We start from the raw sequence: 19325 nt of genomic DNA on the forward strand, positions 1-19325 counted from the left end.
TCATCATCCTATCCACCAATTTTTATCAGACTGAATGACAGAAGTAATTCAACAAATACTTATTGAATGGATAAATGAATGAATTATGTATGGTCTCCTTGTAGGGAAAACACATATCACTAACCTTCAGGCATTGGGAGATAGGAAAACACTTTTACTGACTGCTGCTTTCAAGGGAAATTTCCCTGTCCAGTAAAGGAAGGAAATGAGGAATCCTGTCACTTCTCAGATCAGTGACTGCCTTTCCACAAATACTGCACATCAGGGTTCCTGAGGCAGTAGATTATTGGGTTCAGCATGGGATTGATGACAATATTAAAAACTCCAGCAGCTTTATCCTTATCTGAAAGTTTGGATGAACCTAGTCACACATAGTTAAATACACCAGAACCACAGAATATAGCAAAAACCATGAGGTGGAAGATGCACATGGAGAAGGCCTTCTTCCTGCCATCAGCAGAGTGGATTTGCAGAACTGCAGCCACCACATGGATGTAGGGGTGACAATGAGAACTACAGGGGTAGCTACAATTATGAAACCACAGATCAGCAGATCATTGAGTTGAGTGCTGGAGCAGGAGAGCTAGAGAGCTGGGGGAGGTCACAGTAGAAGTGATTCACTTGGGTCCACAAAAGTTGAGGGTAGTTAAGGACACAGTATGGGTCGGTGCATTGGTGAATGCACAAATGCAGGATGCAGCCATCAGTGTCCTCTGGACTGCCTGGCTCATTTGGGTGCTGTAGGTGAGAGGCTGGCCAATGGCCAGAAATCAGTGATAGGCCAGGGCTGTCAAGAGGAAGCAGTCCACCCCAACCAGCAATTAGAGAAGCAGAGCTGTATGAGGTAGGCTCCATACAGAACTGTATGCTTGTGGGACACAAAACAAACCAACATTGTGGGAACAGTGACAATGATGCACCCAATATCCAGCACTTATAGGTTCCCCAGGAAGAAATACATGGGGTGTGGAGTTTGGGTTCCACCAAAATGGCTATCAGGATACTGAGATTGCCCCCAATTATGACCAGGTAGGCAAAGAATAAGAGCAAAAACAGCATGTACCAGCTTTTCTGTTTCCACTAGGCCCAGTAGAATGAACTCAGTGACTACTGTCTTGTTGGTTCCAGCTTCTGGATCCATGGGTTGCTGTAAGAAAATGTCCTAGGAGGGGGTATGTCAGCTCACTCATTCACTTATGCAACATAAATGTTTTAAATCACTTATTTGCAAAGCCCCATAGGAATGTTTCTACCTGCCTAGGTGAATATTTCCCCCACCAACCACACCTTGCTCCTCCATCACCTCAATACTGTCACTTTGCTCTTGATGAAGATGCCCAGTGCTGCCACCACCTCCTCCCTCCCATTGTCTCCTAGTTTAAAAGATCAGAGTACTTGTCAAAATACAAAGCATACTTCCACTGTAAACATAGAAAGATTAAGTGGAATTTTGCTATTTCTTTCCTCTGAGGGATCAGATCAACTAATAAGCAGAGTTTGAAATAGAAAAAATTCATATTTTCAGAGAAACTAGAAAACATTTTAAAATACAACTTAGGTTTAAAGGCTTCTCTAAAGGATAAAGATCAAGTGAAAATATAGCAGAAATCAGAAGATACCTGTGATTGTGAATGTCAGGCCCTTCGAGTACATTTCCCCAAAGTCAGGGGCTATACTCTGAAGTGTACATTCAAAATCTCTAGTTCAATGAATTACTAGTGTTCTTGTTGTTACTTAAGCCTTTATGTTGGCTTTGGAGAGCAGCTTAATTTAAGTTTATTTATTCCATTAATATAGCCAACTACTCCCCTCCAAAATCAAAGCTGTAAGTAGGCCCCAAATGTTGATTGCTTCTAGGTACAGTTAGGATTTTGTGTTGCATAGTGACTTGTTTTCCACTTGTTATGAACTTAGTCAGGCATGGTAGATTGACCAATGAGATATCAGTATAAGGGGATATCCTTCAGTGAAACAGGCAAGTACACAGAAATTCATATTGAATTTTCTTTTACATACATCAAACTCTGAATCAAAAATACAATTGACTTTATTGTCCATGGAATAGGCAAAACTAGAGCTTCATGAAAAGTAATGTTATTATACAGAGAGGAAAAGGGAAACAAAGGTGGGGGTGAATCTCCTAAAAATCAAAGGGAGATCAAGAGAGGAAAGGGAATAGGTAGAAGGCAGTTAGGGGGAAAGTGCTAGGGAGTGATATTGGCCAAATTATATTGCTATATTGTGTTCATGTATTAGTGAAAATGAATCCTATCAATATGTACAACTCTCATGCACCAATAAAGAAGGAGGAAAAAATGTATTGTCATTCCCTTGCACAGAATAGAGCAAAATCGGAGGCTGGGAAGCAGCCAAAGTCTGGTAACTAAGAGAAGAGAATGGGTGATCAGGGAGGCAGTGAAATTCAGGGCAGGAGTGGTTAAGGAGATCTCAGAAATCAGAGATGCTATAATTGATGACAGATATGACTGTCTGGAGACATGGTCACCAAGAAGGTTCTTAAACACTCTTGTTCATAAAAATGACAAATGAACGCACAGGTTGATGACATGTACTTCACTGGTCTTGGTTTAGATCTGAGATGCATAGGAGGCAGGAATGAATGAAAAGCCCTCCTGGGAGACTGACTGTACAGTCTTCAGGGGAGACTGGAAATACAAAAAGACTGCCTGGTCAGCAGTTGCATGGCTGCCTATCAGCATTGACCATAGAGAAGTAAAGATAAGACATACACATAAGCAATCATGAATGAAGCATTTGTAGGAGTTGCTAGCTTGGTTGTGCATTAGAATTATGTGGGAACTTTAAAAAACCTTAATAAAAAGGCTCCAACTCCAGGGTGCTTAAATCAGAATCTCTGAAGGTGAGACATGGGCATTAGTATATCTCAAAGCTCCCTCCTGATCACAGCTGTCTTGGAATTCCACTCAATGAGTATTTCCAATCAGCAGCTCTTTCTTGACATTTACTTAAGTTTAAGACATAGTCCTGTCTTATTTTACTTTGATAGTCCTAAAGTAAGAAACAATATTTAAAAACCTTACACACAGAAAAGTTACAGAAATTTGAGATATCTTACAAAGTTTTGGTGATTAATATTTCCAGCTAGAATTCTTAAATCTCATTAGATGTGATTCCCAGTCCCCATGATTATTGGAATTATTTGGAATGTTTTAAGAAGAAACTACTGATGCCCAGGCCATTCACCAGGAATTCCAATCTAATAAGTTTAATTGGTGGCAATGCATTGGTGAAGGTACAAGCCCAGGATGCAGCCACCAATATCCTGTGGACATTCTGGCTCTCACAGGGTTTGATGGTGAGGGATCAGCAAATGGCTGGGACCACCAGCCCTTCCAGGCTATATAGACCTTCTTCTGCAAAGAACCCTCCACTTGTCCATGAGGAAGGCACCAACATCATGCCATTTGGTGGCTTGAGGATTTGTGTGTCACTGTATTAGAGCCATAGCATGTAGTATGGGTACGTGTGTCTCAGGTGGTTCAAGTGCCCCGCCAGGATAGAGAACCTCTGATATATTTGCAACATGGGGAGTGTGACTGTGGCTTCTTGCTCCCACCTTCCTTGCTTCTCTCTTTATAGGGTATGGAAGGCCACTAGCCCTTCTAGGTTATATAGACCTTCTGCAAAGAACACTGCGCCTAGCCTTGCAGTGAACTAGAGGTTGATATATATTTCAATTCCATCTCATTTGACACTTTATTATAGGAACAGATCAACTCCAGTGTGAGGGTATTTTAGTGACCAGTCTTCCCAGTGAAATCTCCATCCTGTGTGTTCAGGACATGTGGTAGGGATACCACATGGATGAGAATGTGATGTGGCATCTCCAAGAGGTCCTTAAAATTCTAAGATCACATAATTTTGGGAAGGTGGAAATCATTCTCAGGCCTGATTATCATTGATGACATTGGTAACGGATAAAACTTTACAAATGGACAAATCAATGGATGATAACAGTTTTTTTATATATACTAAAGAATAGTTAACTGCTCCCCCTTTTCTCTCTTGGATTCATTTTAAGCAGCTGATTATGCCTCTGTGATCTTTACCTCCTTGCTCATGTTGTTTTTCCTGCCTGCAATAACTTTCTCTCAGCTGCACAAGTCCAAGTATTTCAAGAACTAGATTCAAATGCTGGCTGCTGAATTCATCTTTCCTTGGAACTTCCCCACCTGGGAAGTGTATCTCCTCCTGCCTGCCTTCTAAACTCTCAATACACACAATGTCTTAGAACTTATTTCTGTTTACCTTTTGACAGAATCATTTCTCAAGAGTGCACATCTGTCCTCCTCTGTGACTAGAAGAGAGAACAAATGTCTAATTCACTCTTTCAATAGAAAGACTCATCACAATATTTTATCATAGTGGGTATCCAATATGTCTTAAATAAACAAGTGGATGATTCAAGTGTCCATATGATTCCAGCAAAAGAGAGTATTAGTATGAGCTGGAGTTGTCATGGAGGACTGTCTGGACACACTGGAATTAGGTTAGATTTCATGGATTAGTATGACTTAATGGAGGTGAAGGGTGAGGGCAGGGTGCAAGGTGGTTGCAGGGTTGACTTTGTGTTGATGAGATAAACTGGTCCTGCAGCATTTCACCTGCTGACACATTCCTCATTACATGATCTTACCCTAAATAAGGCCCTTATTATTTGGAGGGGTTCACCTTACAGAGAGATGAATCAGAACCTGAGAGAAGAGCCATGAGACAGCTGCTGCCAACCCTCAGGTGGCCTGACATGAACTTGCTTAATACCCATGGGGTTCTGATGCCCCAGGTTATACTGAGAGTCTGAGAGGCTCACATGTGGCCCACTGAGAAGCTCTCCTGCATGACTACACTGGCAGCTTCCCTCACTGAGCAGCAACAGTCCCTGCTCTGGAACTCCAGTCTTCCCTACATGCTCCCAGTGGTGAAAAGCTCAACCAGGCCTTCAATGGAGGGAAGGGTCTAGGCTTCATGATGCTGAATACCCTGGACACTGAACTGGACTCAGCACATTCCCTCATACTCACTCCTAAAAGTAACAGAGAGCACACTTCATTCAAGAGAGGGGGTTCTGGGCAAAGGTGAACAGAAAAGGAACCTGGATCTCTGGACCATTGTCCTCACTCTTCCCCTACTTCTTTTTTTCCATTTCTGGGGCATCATTGCACCTTGGATAATATCAGGTTTGAGTTGATGGCAGCAGAAGCCCCTTCTCTGTTTTGTAAGAGCAGAGGAAGGACTTGTGTGAATACTCACTTGGAACAGGAATAGAAGCCAGCAAGGTTTCTTCCAGAAAAGAACTGCAGACCCAGTTACCCACCCAGAAGCAAGCGAGGGGCTCCATGTCAGGAGTGCAGCTGAGGGAAGAGCAAGCAGATGTCACCTCTGTTGCAGGACTCTCTTTACCACAGGATTCAGTCAGTAGCCCTCCCAGGAAAGAGGACAAGGATGGGGAGTGAGAGACAACAAAGGGATTATTTCAAGCCCCTCATATACATGGAAACATTTCACATTTTCTAGAATTTAGGTTTCCTCTAGCTCTGGCTTTGTGGGCAGGGAGTGAGGGCAGATGATGCAGCTCTGTGTAATGGTGCAGTCACTAAGGCCTGAAGGCCTTGTCCACATCCTCACAGCCCCCCAGGAAGTGAGAGGTGTGGCTGAGACTAGACATGGGCTTCCTAAAGGAGAGTTTTCTTCCCCAGGTGTCAGACCAGGGTCTTTGAAGAGAGACAAGCCAATTTCCAGACCTTCCTTGAACTTGGGGAGGAGGAGGAGGCCCCAGAGAACAGGTAGGAAGGAGGAGAAACTTCTTCAAAGCCAGTTTCCTAAGGAGCCCTTGGGAATGTGGTACTTAATCTCTTTCTCTCAGGGCCTTGTTAGCAGGGACCCCTGGGACTATGACTTGAGGATACTATAATGACTCTGGAAGAGATAGCTTAGGCACTATCTCAAGTTAGGACTCCTGGGATGCTCTCTACCAATATAATTCTCTAAGCCAGTTCCTTAGAAATTGAGAGCCCCGGTGAAGGTCACAATGAACTGAAGATGTGGGAAGGTTGAAGGGTGTTCCTGCAGCTCCTATTGCCATAATTACTTACCCGTCCCCCATTCTCTGGGAGAGTATTCTATCTACCAGGGAAGTGTGGTGTAGCACGGACAATATTATAGACAGACAGGCTCTTCTGGTAATTAGTAGTTTGATTTGGGGTAAGCTGCTGAACCCTTTTGGGCCTCAGTTTCTTATCTATGACATGTGCATATCCTCTGCCCATGGAGCATTGCTGTGAGCACTAAATAAATTAAGATTTATTATTAAGCTGCTAGTAGACATTTGACAATGCATCAACAATGAATTGATAATATGAAAGAGAACCTGTTATGTACATAGTTACATAACTAAGAACTTTGCAGTTCTGACAGCTCTTTCAATCCTCACAATTCTATGAAGTAGGTTATAGCAGACACATTGGAGGTCCTAACTGATATATTTTTAGCCCGTCTTCTTATTTCATCTATGATGGGTGGACACTTCCCTGTAAGCTTCTCATTGCAAGCCCACAGTGTAGCCTCTTCCCTGGGATCCTCTGATACCATGAACAATGGAGGAGTTTATTCCACCTGAGCACATGTGGGGCTCAGAAATGCAGAGTCAACATGACAGTGGGACAAAGGAGAGAATGACAAATTCTGCCTACTTCTTCACACAATTCCAGGAGACACTCTGTATGTTCTTGCACAATTAAGTCTCTGCTGTATGTAGCAGGGATTTTGGAAATGTGTCCCTCAGTAAAGCACTGTTCTTCTTTCTCTGTCTTTATGTCTTCATAATTCAGTCTTATACCCTGGAACCATCTTTCAAATAAATAACCCCAGCCTTGCTCCCTGAGATGACTTCCTAACACACACACACACACACACACACACACCCACCCTTGACAATCTTATCATATGTTCTGTTTTGGCTGGAAGCCAACTAAGGGAGTACTGGGAGTAACCCTAGAAAGCATATCCTTGAGATGGAATTCCAGAACATATTCACCATGACTTGGAGTAGGTGGAGTTGGTGACAATCCTCAGCATGTGACAGTAACATCGTAATCACTAAGACTCACGGTGGCAGGTAGAGATGAGGTACAGGTGGAAGGCGAAATGCTGATATATAAACTCTAGTGTATTAACCACAGCAAAAATCAAAACTGTGAAATTTTAAGAATAGGGATGGAAGATGGGAAGAAAAGAAATAATTGGGCCAGGTTAGCCAACATCAACTCAGGGTATGTAATAAAATCCAGAAGCCTTCCAGTGTAACATTTGGTGAGATATGACTGTTCTGCAGCCACATGCACATGATGCTGAAAATCAGGCCTATGATTCAGTTATAAGACAACAGTGCTAAATGGGAGGCTGAGTGTATAGCTTAGGCTGATCTCCTATGCCCTGGTAGGGAAGAAGTGAGACTCTGGGTCCTGGGATAGGCATGTCTGAGTGAATAAGCATGAGAATTTAGCATCCTCAGACTCCCCTAAACCCACTTCCTGAAGTCAGACACCCTCCCCTTTGCTAGAGGAGAGCAAGTTCTTTTTGTCTGAACACCAGGTAAATGTCTTCTATGGACAAGATCTCTCACAAGGTTATTCTTTTCTTCCTCAAGAACTTCATCCACTTCCCTCTGCCTCCAAAAATATATTTGGAAAATTATTGCATCTGGGCTGAACATATACTGAATTTTTTCCTTGTTATTATCTAAATGATACAGTATTATAACTACATAAATTTTACATTGTATTAGTTAGTATATATATATACATATATATAATCTAGAGATGATTTAAGTATGTGGGAGAATGTGCACAAACTATCCTGCTTTACCTATGGGTCTTGAGCTTCATCTGCCAGTTTCAGAGTCCTAGAACCAACTCCTGAGGTTACCATGGGATGACTATATGATGACATGCATATGTGGAGTTTGTGGAGATGCAGGTTATGGGGACCATCTCTACCCCTTATCCCAAAGCTTCCCTTTCATCCTCTGGGTCCTTGTACACCCCCAACTAATATCATGCCACCATCTATAGACTCGTGGTTTCTTTCCTGGAACTTTGGTCTCAGGAAAATTATCTCTTTCTCTCACTTTCAAATGTCAAACCTTTGTTCCTCTTTTGATCAGTTCATCTGTCTCTGTTTGTGTAGTTCCAATGCCTCTGTTCTTGCCCATTGAGAGTCAGATTTATGAAGACTTTTCTTATTACATCTCAGTCTTTAACTTTCTCCTCCTTAAACTGTGTGTCCTTACTCTCCTGGACATTGCACTTGGTGATAAAGATCTCATTCTCCTTTTACCACCATTGGCACCCTCCAACTTTGCTCCTACTGCTGCAGGTGGAAGAGTCATGGATCTGGGAGCCTCAGGAAATGATTCACTTGTGACCAAGTTTGTCCTCCTGGACTTAACAGAGACTCCAGCTCCACAGCTCCTCTTTGCATCTTCCTTCTTCCTTATGTAGCTACTATTCATGGTAATTTTATGTCCTTGCCATCATCTTTATGGAACCCAAACTTCAAATGCCCATGTACTTCTTCTTGGGAAACTCGTCTTTCCTAGATATCGGGAGCATCAATGTCACTCAATGTCACTGTCCCTGCCACATTGAGGCATTTCGTGTCCAATAAAAAGACCATTCATGGCCGGCCGCGTGGAGGCCGGGCCGAGGCAGGGCTGGGGGAGCCCGAGGCCGCGGAGGTGAGGGGACTGGGGAGGCTTGGGGAGCGGGGTGGCCAGCCGCCGGCGCGGGAATCTAGAATTCCGACATGCGTGTGCAGGGGTCCTTTTCAAAGGGGCGCCGGGCTCCTAGGGGTTGATGGCTTTCTGGAGCCACAGTGGCCGAGCTTTCGGTGTGGACAGCGTGGTGGCCCGCCGATGATATTGGAGACAAGATTTGGCCTCGGCACCAGCAAGTTGTGGATTTACCAAAAGAACTCTGGAATGTCCCTCCAACCTGTCGCCATCCCAGCTGGCCCCCTCGCCTCCGGAGGGTGGGCAGGGTTGAGGAAGGTGGAGGATTACTCCAGGCGTGGTGCCGGAGTCGAAGCACCGGAGGTGTGAGACAGTGCAGAGTTGGAGTGGAGCCTCGGAAAGAGGGGACTTGCCAAGAAAGACTGGCTCGATGGGTTGTGGCCACATTGCAGAAGACAATGAGGCTTTTAACATAACCTGCCCACCATTATGTGTGTAGTTAGGTTAAAAAAAATAGAAAGTAGAGGAGGGAAAATATCACAGTAATCCTGCAGCCCTGACACTTCATTCTTACATATATGCTTTCTTGGTATTTTCCTCTAAGCATGTTTCTTGAGAGTTACAGTTGACCCATATTTTCCATTGTTTTTTTCTCATTAACGTGTAAAAAATGCCATGTAATATTACATGTATTCAGCAGTATCATTCTCTTAAAGTGTTCATTGCAGAAGAATTTAAAAATACATGCAAAACTAGGAAAAGTAGTTTTTACTGTCTAGAGATAATTACCATAGGGTGTATATTTTTATTGTGTATACTTTCAAAGATAGGAACAGACAGTGCCCTGATTAGTTTTTTGTTTTGTTTTGTTTTGTTTTTTAAAGAAGGTTTTGAAACGGGAAGTAGCATAATCTGCCTGCTATTTGGAGGAAGAAGTCGAGAAACAGAGCTAGGAGATCAGTTACAATGGTTTGTACAGTAGCTTCTTCCAGGCCCATGGCAATGGAGATGCTAAAGAGTAAAAAGATCAGAAAATAATTTAGAGGTAGAATTAACAAGACTTGAAAGTGAATTGGTGAGGAAAGAAAGGAATCTCTGCTTTTTTGTTTTGTTTTGAGCAACTGAGTACATAGTGGTGTCATTTACTAAGATGAAGGATGGAAAATTTTTTTTTAGGTTTTTAAAAAAATGTTTTTGCATTGCTGGTGATTGAACCCTAATATACTCTACCACTGATCTACATCTTAGCTCTTTATTATTTTTGAGACAACTTAGTGACAACTTATTGTTGGGCAACTTAGTGAGACCTCAAACTTGTGATCCTTCTGTGTCAGCCTTCTGAGTGCATTTTGATGTGCACCATTGTGCCCAGTTGGCCTAGCTGGAAGAGAGGAATTTGAGGTGGGAAAAAACCTGAGTTCCATTTTGGATGTGTTAAATTTGAGATGCATATTAGTTATACAATTGGTATGTTGAGAAAGTAGTTGGATGCACAGGTTTGGAACTATGGGAACTACTAGAACTAGAGATGAACATTTGGGAATGATCAGATGATATTCAAAGATATGGAACTATGTGAGGTCACTTAGGGAAAGAGTGTAGAGAGAGAGAAGCAAATAGAACTTTGACACTCAAATACTTCCAGAGGAAAAATATTGTGCAAAGGATGGAGAAACTGGTATCTCCTCTTTGGAATCCAAAAGAAGTGAGTTTCTGGAAGATAGAATTTGTCCTATTTTCAGTGCTTCTGAAATATTTAGTAAGATTGTCAGTTGGATTTGACAACATGAGGTTTTTGTTTATCCACAGTTTGGGAAGTGGGAGGGGGAGAACAGAATAAATGGATGGATGTAAGGAAGTTATTGGCACACCCTTGTAATCCCAGAGGCTTGGGAAGCTGAGACAGGAGAATCACAAGTTCATAGCAAGCTTCAGCAATTTAGTGAGGCCCTACACAGTTTAGCAAGATCCTGTCTCAAAATAATAAAGGTATGTGGCTCAGTGGTTAAGTGCCTTGGGGTTCAGCGCCCCCCCCAAAAAAGACAATGAGTGTAAAATAGGGGGAAAAAAGCCCTTCTTCACAATACCATCTTTTCATCTGTTTCAAAACCAAATGTGATAAATGAAAAATGGTCTGTTTATTTCAATCCTTGATTACTAGTGTGTTTGAACTATTTATTGACCGTTTATAAATTTCTGTTCCTGTTCTCTGTCCATCTTTTTCTGATTTTCAGAAGTTCTTTGTTAAAAATATGTACCATGACATAAAGTATGCAGAACTTCCCTCATATATTTTTCATAGTTTTAAATTCCTTCATATTTATTCAATGAATACATTATAGTTTGGACTTACTAAAATTATGGACAATATGGAAACAGGAGAACTAACATTTAAATTGTAAATCTGTGAGTACAGCCCACAATTGATGTACATCACTCTATCCTGAGAGTGTTTCCTTAGGGTAGATATTCAGAAATACTCTGCCTCCCTCTCTTCTTATTCAACCACAGATGTGTGTTTGAATTTTCATTACCACTTATTTAAATTGGCCTCTGTCTCCCTGCATTTATTCCTGTCCTCTTTCAATCTGTTTCAACACTGCTGCCCTTTGGAGGGAAGGGCTGGTGCACTTTTACCTCATAGAGAACATTTATGCACCAGATCATTCCCAGGTCATCTTTACGTGGGAGTAAGAAAAAGTTTTTGAAAGCTGGTTGGAAGTGGCGGCACACTCCTGTAATCCCAGTGACTTGGAAGCCTGAGACAGTAGGCTCACAAGTTGGAGACCAGACTCAGCAACTTAGACCCTCAACAACTTATCTCAAACAATCCTGTCTCAAAATAAAAATCTAAAAGGATTGTGAATGTAATTTATTGGTAAATTCCCTGGGTTCAATCCCTAGTACCATTAAAAAAAAAAGGTTGAAAGGCTAGAGTTTACTTTATAGATAAGTTGGAATTTAATTTCATTCTTGAAGGATGAAGAGCATTTTGATAAGTAGGGAAGGTCAAGGTGAAATTGGAACTCACTGGAAGGTGATTGTGAGATATTCAGGCATGTGAACTTTGGTGACTAGACCTGCAGAGGTAGAAGAACTAGTTTTCCTAGGCAAGGATTGTTGGATCTGCTTGTGTGTAGAGTGGGCTGTGGAAGGGGAACTGTTAATATAATGGGAAGGCTGAGGGATGATGTGTGGACATTCAACTTTACTTGTAATGTTTTTCATTCATAGTTGGGGATTTATTGGTGATTGTTTTTTGTATTTTGTTTTTAAGTATTTGTTTATTTGAGCATATGGATATAGTTTTAAATTGAAATAAAATTCACATTATGTGAAAAAAAAAAAAAAAGACCATTCATTGTAGAGCATGCCTCTCACAACTCTTCTTCCATCCCCTGGATGGGATGGACTGCTTCTGCTGACTGTCACAGCCCATGACCACTATCTGGCCATTTGCCAGCCTCTCACCTGCAGCACCCATATGGGTTGGGAATGTAGAAAGGTGGCAGGCACATTATGTGTCTTTTCCATCACCAATGCGCTGATGCAAACTGTTGCATTGTCTACTCTTAAATTCTGTGGCCCCAAAGTGATCAATTACTTCTACTGTGACCTCCCCCAGGTCTTCCAACTCTACTGCTCCAGCACCCAACAATGAGCAGTTGCCCTTTACAGTAGCAGCCTTCATGGGTGTGGCCCCCTTGGTCCTCATCATGGTGTCCTATGCCCACAAGGTGGCTGCTGTGCTATGAATCTGCTTTGCTGAGGGCAGGAAGAAGGCCTCCTCTACATGTGGCTCCCACCTCACTGTGGTGGGCATCTTCTATGGAACAGGTGTCTTCAGCTACATGAGACTTGGTTCTTTGGAGGCTTCAGACAAAGACAAGGGCATTGGCATCCTCAACACTGTTGTCAGTCCCAGACTCAACTGACTCATCTACAGCCTCAGGAACCCTGATGTGAAGGGTGCCCTGTGGAGGGTGCTCACAGGGAAGTTGCTCCCCAAGTGACACCCCCTGCCTCTGGTCTTAAATGTCATGGCTCTACTTAAGCTTCTGAGAAGCCTTGTGATTACTGGAAGTAGAGTGTGGGTATGATGGAATGGGGTCAGAGACCAGCTCAGGAGGAAGGTGCAGTAAAAATGATGAGAGTCATCACTTACACCTCAACTACCTCGTGCCTGCCACTGTTCTAAGGGAGTGGCCTGTTAGCTCATTCAGTTCCCATAACCTTTTGAAGTAGATACAGTTTAACAAATAAAATATTATAAAACTGAACCTCAGAAGGTTTAATAATTTGCTAAAAGTCACAAGGTTAATGAATGTCACAGCTTAGTATTCCTTTGAATGAATGGAGTAAAATGGATTTAATCACCTTGTATTAGTGAACCTGTTTTGGTTCAAATAATCTGTAATGCTGAAACAAGTGTTCCTGTACATTTACCTGGGTAAACTCTTCTAATGGCTAAAGACAAAAACTTTGAGTGGAGTTTCCAGTTCAAAGGATATAAAATTCTTCAAGGCACTTGACAATATTTGGCCAGATTGGCACTCAGAAGAGTTTGAACAATCGACACTTCCAATGACTGATTACTTCTGTCCTTGTCAATATGATATGGCAAATGTTATAACTCAGTGCGCAGTTAAATGTGTGTGTTTATATAGTGAAGTTTTAGGGAAAAAATCATATCAAGATGTTATATGTCCATATTTCTAATATTTTTTATAAAGTGGCAAGTGCTCTTAACTAATGAATTAGGAGATGAAGATGAAGCCATGTGTTAGGTTGCGGGGGCGCCTGGCTCTCCTTGCAGTGCTTGACAGAGTTCCACTGAAGGATGATTGCAGAGACTCATCCTAAAAGGATTGCATGCCAGATGTTTGACTCCCTAGCTTGGATGTTATTCTGTGGAGTTTTCCTAATAATATATTACTCACTTCAGTCTGGGGATCTTGCTAGAGGTGATGGGAATAATTCTACAAATTTCCAGAAAAACATCATGGGGACAAAACACATGTTGAAACCCTGTGATGTTAACCTCACTACAGAAGAATGTTTTTATTATGTTAAAAATCAAACACTGCTTTTACTGGCACAGCCAGAACCTGTTGGAGCACAGAAACTTATAGATAACAATGTGTTTCCCCAAGTTCTAAGCACAAAGCACCTCCCACAGTAGCTACTAGATATGGACCAGCTTATTTTATCAATGGCAGCCCTGGTACCCCCCTAAAGGCAAGCCCTTAGAGAAGGTAGATATAGATCTCTCCCTGTCTCCTACAGGGTGGTTTAATCCAGATGATGGTTTTGTTTATGTGTGGTGGTAAGGTAAAAAAATAAGGTTTTACAACATTCCTTCCTTCCTACAAAGAATAGGTCACCCCTATAATAAACATTGGTACACAATGCCCTGTTCTGGGTAAAAGAGCTACATAAGACAATGTAATCCATTCATTAAAAAAACTTGGCCACGAGAACCACTGCGACCACTGCCCTCCTATAGCCCTTAACTCAGCAATTTAGATATTAACCAGATGGACCTAGTACAGATGGTCACATGACATTATTTGTCTATTGCTTTACCGCAAAAGTAATGAGAATAGTCTTAGGTCATGTAGAGTTTAGATATTAAGGAAACAAACATTGTATTAGCTTAGTTAAATATTCTTAAAATAATTGTGATTAGGTAAGGATAATCTGTAAGGTTACTGTTTTCTCATAATCTTTCGGTAAAAACAATTTCTGCCTATGCTTTGGAAACTTCTTTGATTTTATTAATCACAAGCCTGTCATCAAAGCCTGAAGAAAAATGTATATAAACCCAGCCTTCCCCATAATAAAGTGGGATTGATTGCACCAGAACTAAAGTCTGTGTCTTTCATTCTCCATCCATCGCCGATGCTGTCTCCCCGTGCCCCATTTACCTGAGTGAAACCCATGGACTCCTGCTAGGGCTGGACCCCGGCATTGGGTATTTGCCAAGTTGATAGGGAGGCCATTCCAGCAGCATGTGGCCTCTCCAAGGGCACTTGGAGAGAGGTGGTGGGAGAAGAAGTGGGTGCAGTTGGAGGATCCAGTAAATGGGAAGTCAGGAAATAAAGATTGCAGATAAAACAACTCTTTGGAGAAGTTCAGCTGTGATTGGAAGAAAGGATGTACCAAGGTAGCCAATGGAGAAACAAATATTAAGGGAGACTTGAATTGTTTTTTTTAAGTTTTGTTTGAAGATGAGAGAACTGTGTGTTTACGTGCTGGTAGGCAAACATCAACTAAAGGGAAGATGGTGGAGACACTCAAGAACTAGGAGATCCTTGACAAAGTGAGATACAAAGGGATTTGAAGAAATGAAAGTCACACCCCTGGTGTCCTACTTCCTCCAACTGGGCCCCACCAACTAATGTTTCCACCACCTCCCACTAGTGTCATCAAAAGATTAATCCACTGATGAGGTCGGAGCCCCCATGATCCAGTCACCCCACAAAGCCCCACCTCTGAACATCACTGCACTGGGAACCAAGTCTTCAAGCATGAGCCTCTGGGGGACAATCCAGATCCAAATTATAACAGAGACACTCCCAAAAAGGCAAATCCATAGGGACAGAAGTGAGATAAGAGGTTGCCACAGACTAAGGTGTGAAGAGGAGACTGATGGCAAAGGGCCGCCAGGGGCCTGAAGGGAATCCCTGAAATATTCTCCGTATTGATAGAGATACTATATCCACAACTGAATATTTTCTCAAACCCATAAAACTTTATAATTACATTTATACCTTAATTAAACCAACTTTAAAAAATTACATCTTTAAAAATGTGCAAAATAAATGAGAAAAAAATGTACTCGAATCCGTTATTATCTGGGGCTCATCATGAACTCCAAACATGAACCCTCTCTCTGGACTTGGCAAGTCATCAGAGCTCTTTGGATTGTACTTTTTCAGATCTGCAATCTGGTGACTATAGCTTTCCTCCTTTTTGGAAATATTAGGAGGCTGGAGTAATGCTTCTTAAGAATTCCAAAATACTAGGCAGATAAGAGAAATCCTCAAGGACTGAGGTTGTCTGTCTTTGGCTTCTTGTGCAGTCTCTGGGGAAGTTTGGTGTAGGGCCTCTCAAAGCTAATTAGCTCTGGAGTAGAGAGAACATGGGGACAGATTCTCTGGGTCTCTGCCTCATTTCCTTCATAAGCCTTTTGGAGACAGGCCACCTTGGGTGGGCTTGGCACTCACTGCCCCTGAGAACCAGCCCCCAGGTGCCCAGCTCACTCACAGGAAGGTGAGGGACCCACAGGCCTGCTGAGTGCTCCAGCCTTGCTATCATCCATGACTTCATGTGACCTCTTCCCGGCCTATAGGAGAATAAAGGACTGAGTGATATCGAATTCCAGAGTTGGTATTGAATTATAATGATAAGGTTCTCACTCTGAGTCACTGAAAGGGAAGAGAAAAATGAACATATATACCTAAACTACATATTCATAACATGGCAAGGGTCCTGGCACACAGCAGGAATTGGCTGAAAATGAATAAGCCCTTTTTTCAGAACAAGCTTTGACATATGTGACCTTAGTCAAGTTAATTTTTGGATCTTGACTTTTCTCATCCATCTGGCAATAGATAGGCAATAGTTTTTGTAGAAAAGGAGAGGATGGAGTTGTTGGGAGTGCAGAGACTCTCCTCTGGTAACCTATTAGCATAATCTATGCTTTGTGTTTTGTGCCACTGATTCTGAATGACTCTCTCATGATTCAGGACAAACTACTTCTCTTAATGCTTCTTGTCCCTTTCCATATATGATTCAGGTTACTACTGTTGTCCATGATGTAACAGGAGGGCAAGCTCCAGTAAAGATTGGACTGCATAAGAAAAACCACTTTGAGAAGTTGGCATGATGAGATGGGTTGAGAATTGAGAGTTGGAATTTTGATTTGATCGGGGGACAGTGTTCTTGAAAAAAAAAAAAAAAAAGCTAGCAATGGAGCAAGGGTGGCCCAGCATATGAAAGAATCCAGAAGAAGGAGGCCTCGAAGACCCTTCCCCAGTCATACCTGGGATCACTCCTCAATCGTTCAGGTACCCAGACACATGTGATGGAGTGGAAACCACCTCAATACTCTCTGGGACTTCAGTTCTTCTCTTTTCCCTTGGAAGAGTTCCTGATTCCTCCTCCTTAACATGCATGCACAAAATCATAATTTTTTCCTGGTGACATTTTTTAGGAACACATTCTTCCAGTTTCTCAGTCCAAGAACTCTGAAATAATCATTGTACCTTCTCTTCCTTTCACACCTCATGCCCAGTTGTTAGTTTTATCATCAAAATATATCCAGAATACTATGATATTGAACAAATAAGTATCAAATGAAAGGATGAAAGAATAGGGTCTTGACTTCTGTGAATATTTTTAGACATCCTAATACCTAAAACTTCAGAAGTTCCATTTTTTTGTTATACACAATGTCATTAACAAACCCTTAATAACAAGATTGTCTGAGTAATATAGCATTGAAGTATAGGCTAGGAGTCAGATAGTGCCAGGTTTGAGACACAGTTCTGTCTAGAGTTTGATGACCTTAGCATCCTTATTAAACCTCTCTAGATCTCAGCGTCCTGGTTACATGGAATTCCTAGTAGTTAATCTATAAAGTTTTATAAGAATTTAATAAAATGAAGTGTTTACACTCAGAGTCTACACCTTAAAATATTCATATTTTCCTAAATCCCCCTGTTTCCTGCTCCTCTTTTTCCTTAATCTTTTTCATGTCTCTTGATTTCAAGGGGGCCTATCCTCCTTCTCTTCTACTTTATATTGCTATTCTCCCTAAGGTATGTGCTTTCTAGAACCTCATTTATTTATTAATTTGTTGATCTAGTCATAGGTGCCATTCATCACCAGACAGTGATGTGGTCTCAAGAGCTGTTAAAATACTGAAGGTTTTCTATACTGTGTTGGTAAATGGCCACAGTCTTGGCTCCCTGGGATGGTTCCCTTTACCCCTGGTCCTTCCCTGGGATTCCCTGGATCTCTCCCTAAACTGGCAACTAAAGGACTAATGTCTGGCAGAGTGGGGCTTTTGGGAACCTGGCCACAGTCTAGGCTGGTAACCATTCTGATAGTAGACATTCTGGCCACAGCCCTCCACCATCTACTAGACAGAGATTATGTGCCTACTGTGTGTCATTCTCCACCCTTGGCAGGTCTGAGTCTCCCCCTCTTAGTACAGCTCTCAGCAGAGGCCTAGGGAGCCTGGTGCCTGGGGAACAGGACAGCTGTCACTGAGTTCATCCTTCTTGGACTGAGACATAGAAGACTGCAACCCATTCTTTTTGTCATTTTTTTCTTTGCCCACGTAGTCACAGTTGGGGGCAACTTTAGCATCCTGACTACATTTGTGGAGCCCAAACTGCACACCCCCATGTACATTCCCCATTCCTGGGGAATCTGTCTCTGCTGGACATTGGGTGCATCACTGTCACTGTTCCTGGTGTGTCTCCTGGCTCCCTAGTGCCTGCATTTCACAACTCTTCTTTTTCCACCTTCCAGCTGGTGTGGACTCTCACTTTTTGATAGCCATGGTCTGTGACCACTACCTGGCCATCTGCTGGCCACTCACCTACAGCACCTGCATGAGCTGTGAAGTCCAGGGTGCCTTAGTGGGCATTTGCTGCACAGTCTCCTTCATTGATGCTCTGAGTCACACATTGGCTGTCTGTGCTTGACTTTTGTGGTCCTATGTGGTCAACCACTTCTACTGTCACCTCCCTCCCCTTTCCAGTTCACCTGATTCAGCATCTACCTCAATGGGTAGCTACTGTTTGTGGGAGCCACCTTTATGGGGGTGATACCCATGATCCTTATCTCAGTATCCTATGCCCACATTGCTGCTGCAGCACTATGGATCTGCTCAGCTGAGGGGAGAAGGAAGGCCTTCTTCACATGTGGCTCCCACCTCACTGTGGTCTGTATCACTTACTGAACTGGTTTCTTCAGTTACACACACCTGGGTTCCATCTCAGCCTCAGATAAGGACAAGGGGATTGGCACTCTCAGTACTATCCTCAATCCCATGCTGAGCCCTGTCATCTATAGTCTCCAGAACCCTGACATGCAGGGTACCCTGAAGAGTGTGCTGATGGGGAACAGGCCCCAGGCATGAGCAGGAAAAGGGTATCAAAATATCACTTCCTCCTTGAACACCCACCTAATTTGCTTATGCTGAAGGCCTGGGTGTGGGCAGGGGAAATCTTCAGGGTTGGGTCTAATGGGTCAGGGTAGATTTGGATTGAGAATAAAGGCTGAAGAGCTTAGGTTAAAAAAAAATCTAAGTTTCTGATGGAAAATGGACTAAAGGGAGAAAATTATAATGTGGGTTAGAAAATGGAAGATGACATATTTGTATGTGTTTTTTAAAAAGTTTAATGACTGCTCAACTGACATATTAAAATGTTAATAAAAAGAAAAATGCTTGTTCCCCTTTTTAGACAAATATTATTTGGTCTTTTCAAAAGATCCATCTTTAAGAAATAACTCTAGGATTGTGATGTTAAATTAGGGT

The 19325-nt window shown here is 42.3% G+C and overlaps 3 pseudogenes across 3 annotated transcripts; 2 read left to right on the forward strand and 1 right to left on the reverse strand.

The window, feature by feature from the left end:
- Positions 1 to 230: 230 nt before the first annotated feature.
- On the reverse strand, positions 231 to 1141 carry LOC306655728 (olfactory receptor 3A2-like; annotated as a pseudogene). The gene has a single exon. The product of its transcript is annotated as an olfactory receptor 3A2-like (transcript).
- A 7285-nt stretch (positions 1142 to 8426) lies between these two features.
- Positions 8427 to 12783, forward strand: LOC306655729 (putative olfactory receptor 3A4; annotated as a pseudogene). The gene is made up of 2 exons: positions 8427 to 8724; positions 12138 to 12783. The product of its transcript is annotated as a putative olfactory receptor 3A4 (transcript).
- Positions 12784 to 12869: 86 nt separating this feature from the next.
- Positions 12870 to 18746, forward strand: LOC306655730 (olfactory receptor 3A10-like; annotated as a pseudogene). The gene is made up of 2 exons: positions 12870 to 12903; positions 18124 to 18746. The product of its transcript is annotated as an olfactory receptor 3A10-like (transcript).
- The last annotated feature ends 579 nt before the right edge of the window (positions 18747 to 19325 follow it).

Source organism: Sciurus vulgaris, assembly GCF_902686455.1.
Source record: "Sciurus vulgaris genome assembly, chromosome: 3".
Classification (NCBI taxonomy): domain Eukaryota; kingdom Metazoa; phylum Chordata; class Mammalia; order Rodentia; family Sciuridae; genus Sciurus; species Sciurus vulgaris.